This window comes from Silurus aristotelis (assembly GCF_946808225.1).
Source record: "Silurus aristotelis genome assembly, chromosome: 29".
NCBI classification, from domain to species: Eukaryota; Metazoa; Chordata; class Actinopteri; order Siluriformes; family Siluridae; genus Silurus; species Silurus aristotelis.
In genome coordinates, this window is record NC_139602.1 from 7,625,213 (window position 1) to 7,640,898 (window position 15,686).

Sequence of the window (15,686 nt, forward strand, 5' to 3'; positions counted from 1 at the left end):
CCTCTATTTCACACAAGCCTTTAGAATTCATTCTTATATTCTGATTTATTATCAATGGTGGAATCAGTTGTGCTGATTATATATGTATATATATAATTTTTAAAAAATATATTTTTTTATTTTATTTTTTCAAGAAAATACACTACAAGTTTGGGTCAGTGTTAAATATATATATATATATATATATTTTTTTTTTTTTTGTTGAAAATATTTTTTTCAGCAAGGACGTGTTAAACAAAAAAAAAAGTGATTGTAAAGGCTTATAATTTTAGAAAGGATTTCCATTTTAGATGAATGCTGTTTTTTTTTTTTACATTCTTAAATTAATCCTGAAAAAAAATCATAGCAGCCTCTAAAAAAAAAAAGGAGCACAACTGTTCATGATCACCATTCAGCAGTAAGAATGCCTGCCTCTTCTACACTTTACATTTCCTCCCTAGTCATTAACTGCACATACTTCTTAATCACCAAACCTATCTGCCATCATCCTCATCGTCCTAACTCATTTGACGACGTTTGGCAACTCTTCATATAGAGGAAAAAGGTTATGTCCATGATAATAAAATGAAATGAACTATTTAAATATTTTTTTTACTTGTGTATCCGAGTAATTTTAGTGAGTCTAGGTATTAACGCAAAATAAATACGCGGTTAGAATTTACGCAGGTGGTTTTAAAAGCAAATGATTACATTCCTGAGTTTATTCTGCCATCTACCAACATGCCCTCATAACATCATGCCCAACAAGATGGGGCTCAGTGCAACAAATGATAGACAGGACAAGACACCTAGTGCCCCAATGGCAAGACACAGATGTTCTAGAATCTGTAAGTAAGGCATTGGGTCCACTTCAGGAGTTCACGGATGCCCTTTCCAGTGAAAACTACATCAGTGTGTCGTATGTGAAACCAGTTCTTCACCTGCTGAACACCAAGATTCTTGCAGTGGAGGATGAAGATACTGACTTGACCAAGACTAAAAAAATCTAAAATTCTGAACTACAGAACATCTGAATCTGTGAGTCTATACATCTGAATCTGTGAGTAACACATGCAGAGAGAATTCTGACATCAATCTACCTCCACCAGGAAAAAAGCACAGAAGTCCTTAGGAAGCTTCTTCAAAATGACATCAGCCATGCCAGCAGCTCTTCGACTTGAAGAAGCCATAGCCTCTGAGTTAAACAGCTACCTGCTTTCTCCATCCATTGACAGTGAGGAAGATCCTCTGAAATGGTGGAGACGCCATCAGATAAATTTTCCAAGAGTAAGCAGGGTTGCACAAAAGTGTCTTTGTATTCCTGCCACCAGCTTACCTTTAGAGAGAGTGTTTAGTACTGGGGGAAGTGTGGTGACATGTCACTGTTCATGCCTAAAACCAGAAATGGTGGACATGCTGGTTTTTCTTGCAAAAAACTTTTAAGAGAGCAATCTGTTTTTTTGGTTTTGATTTTTGTTAGTTTTTATTTATTTTTATGACTGGAGTTGAGCTTAGTTAATTGTAATTTATTTCATGTTGTCTGTTTTTAAGACAATTTATTACAGTTTTGTTTATCAAGCAGTTAGTACTACTGTACAGTATGTTATTTCATTGGGAATGTGTGCACTGAAAAACAGTTTTGAAGTTTATTTATTATGACTGGAATTTAGTTTAGTTAATCTTAATTTATTTTATGTTGTCTGTTTTAAAGACAATTTTACTACAGTTTTGTTTATTAAACTATTAATACTGTTATTTCATTGTGAAATGTTTTGTTATGCACTTCTTGTGCACTAAATACATTTAGAAAAAGCATGTTTGAAAAAGTTTGAAAAAGCAAAAACAATTGGCAAAATCGCAAACAAAATCGCAATAATCATTCAGAAAATCGCAATATGATTATTTTGTCCATATTGCACAGCCCTACTTCAAACCCTTATTAGCATTCCACACACACTATGTATCAACCATGTCAATGAAGTAGGGCATGTTTAGGTCACTTCATACACCACTAAACTTTTTTTTAATTTTTTTAAACACTACTAATGCCTGTCTACTGTAAATAGTATTCATTATTCCATGAAAAGAAAGAAGGAGTAGGTGGGGTCCTTATTTCATGATACTCATTTTGCTATCTAAAGCAAAAGATGACCTTTCTCAAGTCATCACAATTCTTAATAACATTCAGCAAATGTGTAAATGTGGATATGAGGCTATCCTATGTGCAACCCAGAATATCTCTCTTAAACACATCACTTTGCATAATAGCCTATCTGTGTTACTTCACCACCTCATTTGATCATGCAGAACATGATTGTCTTGTACAAGTTCCTGAGTCTTCTTCATTAAGCTCTGATTTGTCTTAACATCCCATTAAAGATTGAGCACGTGTTAATGTAGGTAGTTCCTGCTCAAACCCTAGTGACACTACCATCTGAAATCGTTGTACGAGGCAATATCAAAAGGATTTGGGACTAGTTTTGTAACACGCAAACAGATGGCAACACAAGGCTGATGCACAGTCACAGGAAGCACCGATCTTCATAAGGTGGTGTGCCAAAAAACATCGTCCTGTGTACAAGGAGAGCTGTGCAACTGGTGCTATTCAGACTACACATCCCACCTTGTACTATTCCCTATCACTCACAAAGTTTAGTCAAGTCAAGTCAAGTTTATTTGTATAGCGCTTTTCACAACAGACATTGTCTCAAAGCAGCTTTACAGAAATCAACAGTCAAGGTGAATGGTGTGTATTTAGGTGTTAGAACGAGGAACGAGAAATCAAACTATTAAAGAGAGGCTTTTGAAATTTTGTAATTTTTAAATGGGATTGTAATGTCTACTTCTCTCCCTCTGCCTGCCAAAAAGCCTACTCATCCATTTCTTACAGGAGACACAGTGCTGGTTGAGCCTGAACTCAAGAAAAGGCAGTAAGTTTGGACCTCCATTTCCAAGTGGATTCAGCCAGCAGAATAAACAGCAAGGTAGATAGACTTTTGGCTCTCTGTTAAGGACTAAACTATATAAACTCACGTTCTCGAGTCACAGGCTGTCGGTTCTTGAACGTCATGCTGGTGATCCCGTGGTTCCTCGACCGCCAGCATTCCCCACTGGTTCTGTCTCCTGACTCCGTCTCCTATGGGGATTATTCTTTGCCGTGGAGTTTACTTTCGTTTGGGGACATTGCTTTCCATAGGATTGCTCGTCCCGAGTGGATTACGTTGTATATAGTTCTTCCTGACTGATATATATCTTGACTGCGAAATAAAGCACGATTGAGTTACTTCAGCTTCCGCATCATCAGCCTGACAGAGAGACATCATTATACTGTTGTTTTGTGACAATTATTAATGATATGTGATTTTTTTTTAACCATGTATAGCACAGATAATTCTTTTTTATTTATTTATTTATTTTTAATAAGTGTTATAAGCATTGGATTAAAAAGCTAGTGTTCAGTCTAGCTGGTAGAACAAAGATTATTATAAAGATGCAATGATTTCAAACACCAAACTATTTACAACCTATTTACAATTCTTAAAAGAAAAAATTCAAAAGGAAATGTACCATTTTGAGGAAATAAACAAGGTAATTTTGAATTTGGTAGCTGAAATAGATCTAAATAAAAGTTGGGATGTGGCAACAAAAGTCTGGAAAAAAGTAAGGGTTATTAAAATTAAACAGCTGCAGAAACATTTTGCAATTATATTAGGTTAATTGACAACAGGTCAGTAAGATTATTAAATAATTAATTAATAGAATAAATAAATAGTTAAAAAAGCAAGTAAAGATGGGCAGAACTAGAAATAGGCAGATCTTAACAAATCTGTGAGAAAAATTACAGAATAATGCTTCTCAACATAAAATTGCAAAACCGTTGAATATTTCATCATTAACAGTACATAATATCATCAAATATTTCGAAGAACCTAAAGATCTCTCTGTGCACAAGAGACGAGGGCGAAATCAATATTGGATGCCAAGATCTTCGGGCCCTCAGGCGGCACTGCATTTAAAATAGTCATGGTTCTGTCATGAAAATCACTGCATAGACTCATTAACACCTCCAGAAATCATTGTCTATGAACACACTATGGCATGTGTGAACATGATCCAGAAACAACACCCTTCTTTCTGAGCTCATTCTAAATTTACTGAGGCAAAGTGTAACACTGTTCTGTGGTCAGACGAACTGAAACTTTTATTTCTTTTTGAAAACCATAGACAACATGTCTTCTGGACTAAAGAGGAGAGGGAACATCTGGCTAGTTATCTGTGTTCAGTTCAAAAAGCCACATCTCTGATGGTATGAAAGCACATTAAGTCAAGTCAAGTCAAGTTTATTTGTATAGCGCTTTTCACAACAGACATTGTCTCAAAGCAGCTTTACAGAAAACAACAGTGAAGGTGAATGGTGTGCGTTTGTCCCTGATGAGCAGCCGTGGCGACAGTGGCAAGGAAAAACTCCCTTAGATGATATGAGGAAGAAACCTTGAGAGGAACCAGACTCAAAGGGGAACCCATCCTCATATGGGTGACATCAAAAGTTTGGTCATAAATCTTTCAACAATACAGAACAATTTAGTGCCTGTGAAATGGACAGTTTGCACATTTGGATAGGCTCCATTAATGCTGTACAGTAAAAAACAGGTTTTAGAGCAACAAATGCTTCCATCCAGAAAATGTCTTATTCAAGAAAGGCCTTGCATTTTTGAGAAAAACAATGCTAACTGCATACTGCATCTATTACAATAGCGTTACTTCATAGTAAAATAATCCAGGTGCTTAACTAGATTGCATGCAGTCTAGACCTTTTACCATTAGAAAACATTTGGGACATCATGAAACTAAAAACAAGAAAGAAAAAAAAAGAACTGTTGAGCAGCTAGAATCTTGTTTCAGACACATATGGGACAACATTCTCCTCACAAAAACTTCATCAACTGTTCTCCTCAGTTCCCATATGTTTATGGACAGATGTGATGTGATGTTACACAGTGGTAAATATGGGCTTGTCCACATTTTTTTTAAACCGATTGCGGCCATCAAATTAAAAATTACATTTATATTCTCAGTTTAAACATCTGTCGGTTTGGACATGTGCAGAGGAGGGACATGGGGTATATCAGTAGGAGAATTCTGAGGATGGAGCCCCCAGGAAGGAGGAAAGATGAAGGCCAAGGAGGAGGTTTATGGATGTGGTGAGGGAAGACATGCAGGTTGTTGGTTTGAAAGAGGCAGATGTAGAGGACAGGGGGTATGGAGACGGATGATTCGCAGTGGCGACCCCTAATGGCAGCAACCGAAAGAAGAAGAAGATTTTAATGCAAAATGTTAACTGTAGAAATACAAATATTTAAAACTCTCTAGATAGTTGGGATAATAGACTTGAACATACAATAGAAGTTAAAACCAAAATATGCAATATTTGTGTAGTTTTTAAGTTAAATAACTGCAATCATCTTGTTTTGGAGTCCATGTAAAGGGCAATGGATTTATATATTATTATAAATAGCATTGTTTTATACTGCAAATAAAATTATTATATATAATACTTTAATGTAATTGTAAAAGTTATTATTTACCATACATAAATAATGTTATAATATAAAAAGTGACCATCACTGAACACCACTGCTGGCATAAGAATTTGTAACCTTTTCACTTAATCTGCTTTTCACTGAAAGTGTGAGTCCCATTCACCACACCCTCTTTCTTTCTTTCAGCTTCTCCCATTAAGGGTCGCCACAGCGGATCCTCCGCACGTTTGATTTGGCACGTTTTTACGCTGGATGCCCTTCCTAACGCAACGCTCCCCAATTTATCCGGGCTTGGGACCGGCACTGAATGTGGCTGGGGTTGGTTCCCTGACCAGGTATCGAACCCGGGCCGCAGCGGTGAGAGCGCCACAGCCTAACCACTAGACCGCCAGGGAACCTCGTTCACCACACCCTCTTTAACTAGTATAAATAAGCGATCATAGCATTTTCTGTTGTATTGCATTCTTTCCAAAAACTTCTTTTGAGGAAGACTTTTCTTTCTGTCTGCTTTCGATCACCTTTTTTGGTAAGTATCTCTGCTATTCCTAATAAAATTAAGCAATTATGTCAGCTATTATATAAGTAATGTCTATTTTACTTATAGCAGCAATTATGGTAATTCATACTAATCTTTCAAACTTTACATTAAAAGTCCAATAAATAACATTATTAAACTTAATAAGTCCTGACCTGACAGGGACTTGACAGTAAGTGTGACTGCATGTTAATAAAAGTGTGTTCATGTTAATGTGTTATATAATGTTGTTTAACAGGCAAATTATAATTATTTAGTAGTGTTACTATTGTGTGGTGAAGTTTTAGACATATGAAACATTTATATATAAGCCATTAGAAAGCCAAAATGGTTCTTTCTCTTTTTTTTTTTTGAACATTTATTTTTCATTATAACTAATTAACTACATTATTGTTCACCTTTTCATAAGGTACACAGAAAGAACAAGAACATGTCAAGCCTGGCAGATGTGCTTATAATTGGTGGGCATGGAGGATATCCCTTTAATTTTAATGGTATTGGAAATGGAGCCACCATAACAAAGATCTGGGTGTGGGCTGGTGGCTGGCAGATAAAAGCGATCGAGGTTTGGCTCACTGACGGCCAGTCCAAGCAGTTTGGAGAAAAAGATTGGAAGTTTTCAGAATTTATATTTGAAGATGGTGAGCACTTCACCTCCCTTTCACTTTGGGGGAATGGAGCTGGAACACGTCTGGGTGCCATCAGATTCATTACAAATCGCTCCCGGGTGTTTTTTCCACAAATGACATCCTGGGGACTGAAAACAGAATATCCAGTTGATGTTGGTTCTGGGATCTGTCTTGGAATCATGGGACGTTCCGGTTCAGATGTTGATAGCTTAGGCTTCATATTCATCAACACCATCAGATACACTGAGCTTACAGATGTTACGTATCCCACATTACATGATGAGTAACATGAGTAACCCAATGTGGCTGTTGAAGAAATTAAATTCATGACCTATCAAAATAATACCACAGGAGATTTAAAGTACACATTTGATACTTCCACAAAAATCACCAAAGTCATCCTGATCTGTAACCAACAAGACTGAATTCACATCTAACATTGGAGTGAAGGCAGGAATTCCTGATATTGTTGAAATCTCTGGTGGATTCAGTTTCACAATGGGAGTTGAGAGGTCGTATTCTTTAGAGTTCACTGAGGAGAAAACTGAATCGTTCTCATTTCCTATCACAATTCCTCCGGGGAAAACCATTGATGTGGAGGTCACAATCGGCCGTGCTAACATTGATCTCCCCTACACTGGCACAGTCAAGATTACTTGCTTAAATGGTGGTGTGCTGCAGTTTCCAACCAGTGGAACCTACAAAGGCATCAATTACACCAAAGCAAAAATTGTTTTGAATGAATCTAAAAAACTACTTTCTGCTGATCCAAAGGCTGGGAATGAAGTGACTTATAAAACATTCTAAAATGTAAAAGGAACGTAATGAACATCTGATTACATTTTACTTCATTTATAATTCAGTGATTAAAAAAACTTGACTTAAATGATTGTATTGATTACTGGCTATTTATAATATTTAATCATTATACTTTTTCATTTGATTTCATTTTTTTTTCCAAATACTAAAACACTCTTTAAAATGCATTTTGATAAATGTTGAAAAATATGAAATCAAAGGTTTTAAATCAAACAATGATCAAATATAAACTCAAACAAACATGTTTTTTATTCATGTTAGTATACTGCTGTGGAGATGATTGTACTTCTTTTTATCCAATTTCCAACCAATAAAATGTTTTAATTCACCCTACAATTTTCATTGAATTCTTTTTCTTTAGAGTCACATTTAGTGCTAAGAAAATGTACAGGATGTGGCGTGGATGCTGAGAAAAGCTAGTGTTCTGTCTATCGGTAAAACAAAGATTATTATGAAGACAAAATGATTACAAACACCAAACTATTTACTTATAGTCTTATTTAATAATATATTTTCTACATTCTATGTTCACCCATAGGATTTCTCACTCTCCAGTTAACTAGGAGTAGTCTTACCAGAGGCACCCCATGACCACAGATTTTGGATTAATGTTTTGACCTAAAACTAATAGTCTAATGATATGTTAGCGATCAATATACATATAATTATTGATTCGCATCGGTTCATCGGCATGAGTTAACAATGTGATGCATCGATGTTAAAAAGTGTGCACCGGATACAAGTTGCAATGCGACGCATCATTTTACATATTTGCATCAGTAAAAAAAATATTTATTCATATATAATTATTAGTAGATGAGCTATACCTGTATTATTTAGAAAGTGACCAATAAGTTGTGACTAGTATTTTATATGAAGATTGATTTCTCCTCGCTAAACTGTTTCTTAAGTGCATTCTCTCAGCACCACAGATGATACATGAATATAATGTATCCCAAGCCGTGTCCTGAGAATCTCATGGAATTTAGATTAACCTGGCAGAGGTAGAGCTGCATTTTCCTGGAGACAGAACAGGAATAGAAGACCTGGTTTTGTTTAGTCTTTTTTTTTGGTATGACAAAAGTCTGTTTGTGAAAGGGCCATGTGTTACAATTCAGAAGGCACTTAAGTAATTTTATGATTTGCTGTCTGTCTGAACCAACGAAATAAAGGAATTATTGGAATTGGAACATTCTAATGAAAGTAGTCTATATTAAAAGACAACAGCAAAACATCTTAGTATAAAAACACATAGAGAGTTAACGTTAGGTTTAAACCTAACTATAGAATTTTAGTGACCAAGATCAGTCCTTATAACTTTTAATTACAACCCTTATAGGGGAGTGTTTCTCTGTTAGAAAGATACCAACCAGATATTTTTAGGAAGCGTTCTACCCTTAACTTACTGAAGAATCTTTGAGGGCTTCTCTTTTCCTTTTTTGCAGTTTGGAGTTGATCATTTTATTCAGATTTTCTTGCATTTCTATATGAATCAGTCAGATTAACACATTATTTGTTATAAATTGAGTGAATGTGGATGCAGAAGTTTTCTTGATTATTAGAAGTTTTCTTGATTATTAAAAAGAATATATTTTTTAAATAGTCAAATGAAAAGTTTAAGTGCAATCACAAATGCTCAATGTGCTTAATATTCAACCAACATTTTAAAAATAGAAAACACAATTTTTTCTTCTTTTGGTCATTATGTTTCATTTTGAACATGAACCCACATTATTTTGCTGAAATCTGTTAATCATCTGCTCAGTGACTTTTCATTAAAAGAAAAAAAAGAAGTGTAATCTTTAGCAGCATTTTGGACAAGAAAATGTTATTAATTTACACAAACAAATTGTTGCTTGTAGATTTTTGTGTACAATCTTGAAAAATCTACCCATATGGTAAAACATTTATAAACAATTGTGTGACAATATTTCACTTCTGCAAAATGGAAATATTTATAGTTTATTTTTAAATTTTACTTTAAAAGCTGTGAACCATTACAATGTTAAGAAAAAAGTGTAAAGATGGAAATATAAAATAAGCAAAAAATAAAAACGTGAATATTAACAGGATATCTCAGCCAATAAGGAACTTTCCCTCCAGATGGTGAGTGCCATCCGACTAAGAGTGTTTAGTCATTGGTAAGGGTCTATTCAGGTCCATAAAGCTTTTATGCTCTATTGATCTCAACACAGAGAACTCAGTGTGGGGAAACCCAGACAAACCCTAAACTCACACTGACTTACAAAAGACACAACCTGAGACACATCTGTTACATCTGGAGTCCTGGTTGTAATAGAAAAGAAAACACAGCATGCAGGTTTTTCCATAAAATTTCAGTTTATATTTTCTTAAATCATCTTTAGTGTAAACTTTGAACAATCAACAAAAATAACTACAATATTAGTGAAATAATTTATTTGGACAATTAGTACTGCAAGTTCTGTTATAAGTGGATTCCTAAAAAAAAAAAAAAAATATATATATATATATATATATATATATATATATATATATATATATATATATATATATATATATATATATATATATATACATGTTCTTTTTTAAATGAGATCTCCTCAAAAACCTATGCATTTACAAAATAAGGTTTTTAAAGAGTTATATATTTTAAGACCTTGTACTAATTGTAAAACATTAGGTGTGCAGGAACAAGGGTAGAGCCCTCAGGGACCATAAAAGAGACACTGTTCTGTCTTTTCTAAAGATTAGCCTGAAAGAGTATTAGCATGTGAACTGGCACACTTCTATTGTTTTCATACTCTCTCTTTTAATAGTCAGAGTGTGGGAAAGCTCAGGAGGGAAGAGTCACAATCTAACATCATTAACATCCTAAACTCTAACACCCACTAGCTATATGGGTAAACACAAGAGAGTAGACACACTTATGGGTATGGTAGTGAACATTACCAAACATTTTTTCCTGGTGACATTAAACTAAAAGCTGAACTAGCATATTATAAAGTGAATAAATCATAAAACAATACAAAAAGCTAAAGATTATATAGACAATGATGCACAAACTGTAGATATTATTACTGTAAATCTCATTATTATTATTAACATTAGGATTTAACAGAAAAATGGGGCAATTATCGATTATATTTGGGTATACATTACATTGGAATTTTAAAAATGACAATAAGACTTACGCCTGCAAACATCAGCATTGCAATTAGCAAAAAAACATGGCACGTGTGAGCAGTGATGATGAGCGTGTGCTCAGACAGTAACATTGATCCCAATATCATGCAACAAATCTGCTCACTATACAGGCTCACCACTTTCCCATATCCTGTGACAATCCCCCGGCCCCTCCACCTGCTCCCCTGAGACATGGACATTGTCATTTTCTAGAAAACCACTGAGCATGTGGCAGCCCTGCATGTCACATTGTGTGTCCAAGCTCTCCCATTGGCTCCAAAGTGTGAGAAACTCCACCAAGCCCAAGACCCACACATTCATATGGAGATTTGGGAGTATAAATAGAGGAGATGCAGCCAGTACAAATCACACTCAATCTACACAGAGATATCAACAGCACAGAGACACAGCCATGGCTCCAACCATTACTTCAGCAATGACCATCTCAAACGAGCACCTTCCTCTGAGCATCAAGGTAAATTAAGATCCTGTTTTATGCCAATGCTTAGAATGATCTGCTTTTTCTCAATAACACTTTATAGTTCAAGACGACTAAATGTTTTCTCTTCATTATTTGCAGCTGAGGAAGCCGATGGTGGAGAAGATGCGCAGAGATCGCATCAACAGCAGCATTGAGCAGCTGAAGTCTCTCCTGGCTCCAGAGTTCCTTAACCAGCAGCCTGACTCCAAGCTGGAGAAAGCAGATATCCTGGAGATGACTGTCAGCTTCATGAGACGACAGCAACATCGACCTGAATTCTCCTCCAGCTCAGCAGCTATTAGTCAGGGCTTCTCCAGAGGTGTTCATGAGGTTGTCAATTTTCTGTCAAAGGAAGAGGTGAAGACACAGAGCCACAGGAAACTGCTGAACCACTTCCAGAATCTGCAGCAGTCTTCAGATGAGAACAGGAAGGAAAGTGTTCTGGCTCAGCAGAACTCTACAAAACAGAAGATCATCAGCAAAGAGAAGAGTTCAGTAAAGAGCTTCCTCTGGAGGCCCTGGTAAAGAGAAGATCAAGACTGAAAATGAAAAGTTTTAAACATAAGTCGTTGTGGACTTTTAAGTTGTCTTCTGAATAAGCAGAATTATAACAAAGCTCCTTATTATTGCATTTTTGCAATAGGTCTTTTCTCATGAGAGAAATAATTGTATATTAAGATGTTTGGTCGACTCCAGTTAGGAGCAAAGGCTGCAGTCTTGACAATGCATGTCTATGTTAGACATTAATATAATCTATAAATGTTTACATTTATTAGTAATATTTTGAGTTATTAGTGATGTTCACAAGTGATATTTCCATTCTGGGAAAAATATTTTGTTGAATTGTCCTTATTTGGACATTAATTTCATATTAATATTCAGAAATTTAGTTTGAACATATTTAGGTCACTGGTCTCCATTTATACTGGATAATACACTTACTATGTTCATTCGGATTAAATACATTTATAAAGTCATTCAGAAAGTATCTATGCATTTAATTACTTCAATTACTGGTTATAATACAACCATTGTTTTTTTATTTTTATAAATTGTAATTTTAGTGTCTCTTTATCAGAGTACTATCTCAGGATTTTGTATGTACCTATTCTATGGTACTGTTATGTATGAAGCCTAAACTATGTCGATAATAGCATCTGTTGTGACACATTGTGATTTATTGCTATTTCTGTCTAATCACTGTTAAGAAAAACCTTAATATTTAACAGATTTCGCTGTTAGAAATGTTTCCTGTGTCGTTTGTAAAGATGGACTGTTTAAACTCTGCTTAATTATGAGTGCCATGTGTCTTGAAGAACTCTTCAAGTGAAAGTTGTGGTATGCTATCACATTTTATTAACTATGAGAAAATCTTTTTCATATACAGAACTAATAAAAAAATATGTCTTAATCACTTTTCTCAATTGATTGTATCAAGAATAATACACACAATAACACCTTAAGAATACTAAAATATGAATGATTTTTTTCACTCCCTTACTTTACTTGAGGGAAGACTTTGGATTAGAAGGTAAGAGGTTTAAATCCCACCACCACCGAGCTGCCACTGCTGGGCTCTTAAACAAGGCCCTTAACCTTCCCCTTCTCAATTGTATGTCGCTCTGGATAAGGGCTTCTGCAAAATGTCGTAAATGTTTCCAAAAAAGCACATTCCAGAAACATTTCATTCACTGTAATTCGTGAACATTCCTCCAAAACATTTACATATATTCAAATCAGCTGCTTTTCTGATAGTATAGAAAGAGTTCAGGAATTTGTGCATATTGCCTAAGCTTAATTTTTTATTCAATGCATAGTAAAGACTTTTCAGCACACTTGTGAAGAAGCCTGTCAGGATCTGCTTACTCATAAAGTCATTAGCACCTGAATGGAGACACTTAAGTAAATTCATTTCAATAGGAAAAGTGTGGGAAAGTGCAGGAGAACAGAATCACACTTCTTAATTGCACCTTGCATTTTTGACAGACTTCCAGTCACCTGACACGTTGTTGACATTTTATACCTGATTTCCTGACTGCTTCTGTTCAAAGTAAAATAAATTACATAAAATTAATAATAATATATTATATACTGTATGCACACACACACACACACACACACACACACACACACACACACACACACACACACACACACACACACACACATATATTATTTTCATATATATATATATATATATATATATATATATATATATATATATATATATATATATATATATATATGAAAATAAACAGTATACAGTATATATATATATATATATATATATATATATATATATATATATATATATATATATATATATATATATATATATATACTGTATACTGTTTATTTTCCTTTCCACATTTACATATTCTTCACACCTACATATTACAAAACTCCAGGTCCCTTTTTTGTGATTTATCCATGAGTCCATGCAAATAAAGTGTTAATAAGTTAGCATACTATTTGAACCTGGTAAGATTTTGTAGGACACGTTCAGACTTGCCTCCAGATGGCGAGTGACGTCAGACTCAATGTGTTTAGTCATCACTAGTAAAGTCCATTCAGGACTCTTAAGCTTTTGTACTTCATTGATCTCAGCACAGAAGACTCAGTGTGGGAAACTCATACAAGCCCTGAACTCACACTGACTTACAAAGACATGACATAAGACACATCTGTTTCATTCAAGCTGCTGGTTCAAAATACGATCCCCTAAACTTAGTAATAACTCAAACACTGCATGTAATACAAAAATACATTATCTCTTGAACTACATAAAATTTCACCAATTGATAAGACTCTCCATACTCTGCATGGAAATTTTGACACAAAAGATGACTGTTTATAATAATTAAATGTACAAATATTATATATTTTTTTCAAAACGTTTTATTAATATTGGTCTTTACATAATAATACCATTAATTAATAATTACAGGTGCAACATATACATTGATTTAAATAGCGAAAGGTTTTGCTATTTTAGGAAAATAGGGAAAGGCTTTGACTTTTCAACCAATTGGAATCTTTCCCTCCAGATGGTGAGCGAAAACAGCCCCTTTATAAAACCCCAAGCAGTGTTTAAATGTCGCTAATGATCCATTCAAAATACTGATACTGTTTAACATGATAGCGAATGTCTGATCTGCAAATCAGTAATTATAACAGTATCTCAGATGGCATCTTAATAAACGTGAGCTTTTTACAGCACTGTTCAATAATTGATTCAGATTTTTCTTTCCTACTCGTATAGTTTACTTACCCTGAAAATATATACAACTAAATAAATTGTAAAAGGTTAACCCAAGGCTTTTGCACATTTGTACTACTTGGCTAAAAAATACTTTTTTGGAAAAAATGTCTACTTGCCTTACTTGTGTTAGCCTCATGTAGGCCATTTTATAGACACTTCAAACCTTGAAGTTTAGATGCCAATGAATGCTGGGGCTTTATGAAAATGGTTGTGAACATGCAGGTTGGCTTAAGAAGCAAGAAAATTAACCGATCTGACCTAATGTTCCTTTAATGCGCTTAGAAAGAAAAGAGTGTTTCAATACTACTTTAGATAGAATTGAATTAATTTAAAATGTTAACAATAGCTATTTAAAAAGGTGGTAAGAGGTGGCATTTTTCTAATGAGACGTTTATACAAGAAAGGAGTCTCCATTGTCAGCACTTTATAACAGACTGTAAGTTTTTCACCCAAGGGAAGATTTTCATTGTGGAGCATTTTCAGGTTTGTTTAATTTCAGTAACATGACAAGAGCCATTTTTTTAAGTTTTTTAATTCATGATATGTTGGTGACAGAATTGTTATTTCTAGCTTTTATAAATGTAAAGTGTTTTTAAACTTTTTGGTACAATTCCTGAAATTAGGCTCTTAGTTCTTTTAGAAAACTGCAATGTTTAAGTGTCTTTCACCACAGGTCAGTGTGAATAACTCCTAAATGACAAACAGCCCCTTAGGGTCTTTACTGAAAGATGGATTAGCATGTGAATAGGCACACTTCTATTGTCTGTAATCCCATTTTTGAATAGTCAGAGTGTGGGAAAGCTCAGGGAGGGAGAGTCACAGTCTATTTGAAACTCCACCAGCCACAGGGTATTTTGGGTACACACAAGGACGTAGACACGCTTATGGATATGAGGGGGAACTTTAACACAAATTTGACATCATTAGCATAATTATGGTACTGTTATCTGAATCAACACATCATAAAGAGTCTCATGTGGGAATAGGCACACTTTAAGTGTTTAAATAGTCATGCAATCACAGGGGAAAAATCCTCAAAATTTTATGATCGATATAACATTAAATTATTCACTCAAAAGACTTCCAAAGACAAGCTGAATTGAAGAAAATCAATGACACAGCTGTTTTTATTGCTTTCATAAACATTGGTGATATTATTTATTAATTAGATATTAGATATTATTATATTGGATCAACACAGACATGCCAATGTATTTTTTAGCTCAAGAGCCTTGTGTTCCTTGAGTATATTTACAATTTTGTACCAATAAATACC

General features: G+C 34.5%; 2 pseudogenes across 2 annotated transcripts; both read left to right on the plus strand.

Moving 5' to 3' along the window:
* Positions 1 to 6,157: 6,157 nt before the first annotated feature.
* On the plus strand, positions 6,158 to 7,490 carry LOC310722962 (aerolysin-like protein pseudogene; annotated as a pseudogene). Its single transcript, XR_014538330.1, has 2 exons — positions 6,158 to 6,226; positions 6,464 to 7,490. The product of XR_014538330.1 is annotated as an aerolysin-like protein pseudogene (transcript).
* A 3,450-nt stretch (positions 7,491 to 10,940) lies between these two features.
* LOC310722397 (transcription factor HES-5-like) lies at positions 10,941 to 12,562 on the plus strand (annotated as a pseudogene). Its single transcript, XR_014538331.1, has 2 exons — positions 10,941 to 11,142; positions 11,248 to 12,562. The product of XR_014538331.1 is annotated as a transcription factor HES-5-like (transcript).
* Positions 12,563 to 15,686: the final 3,124 nt, after the last annotated feature.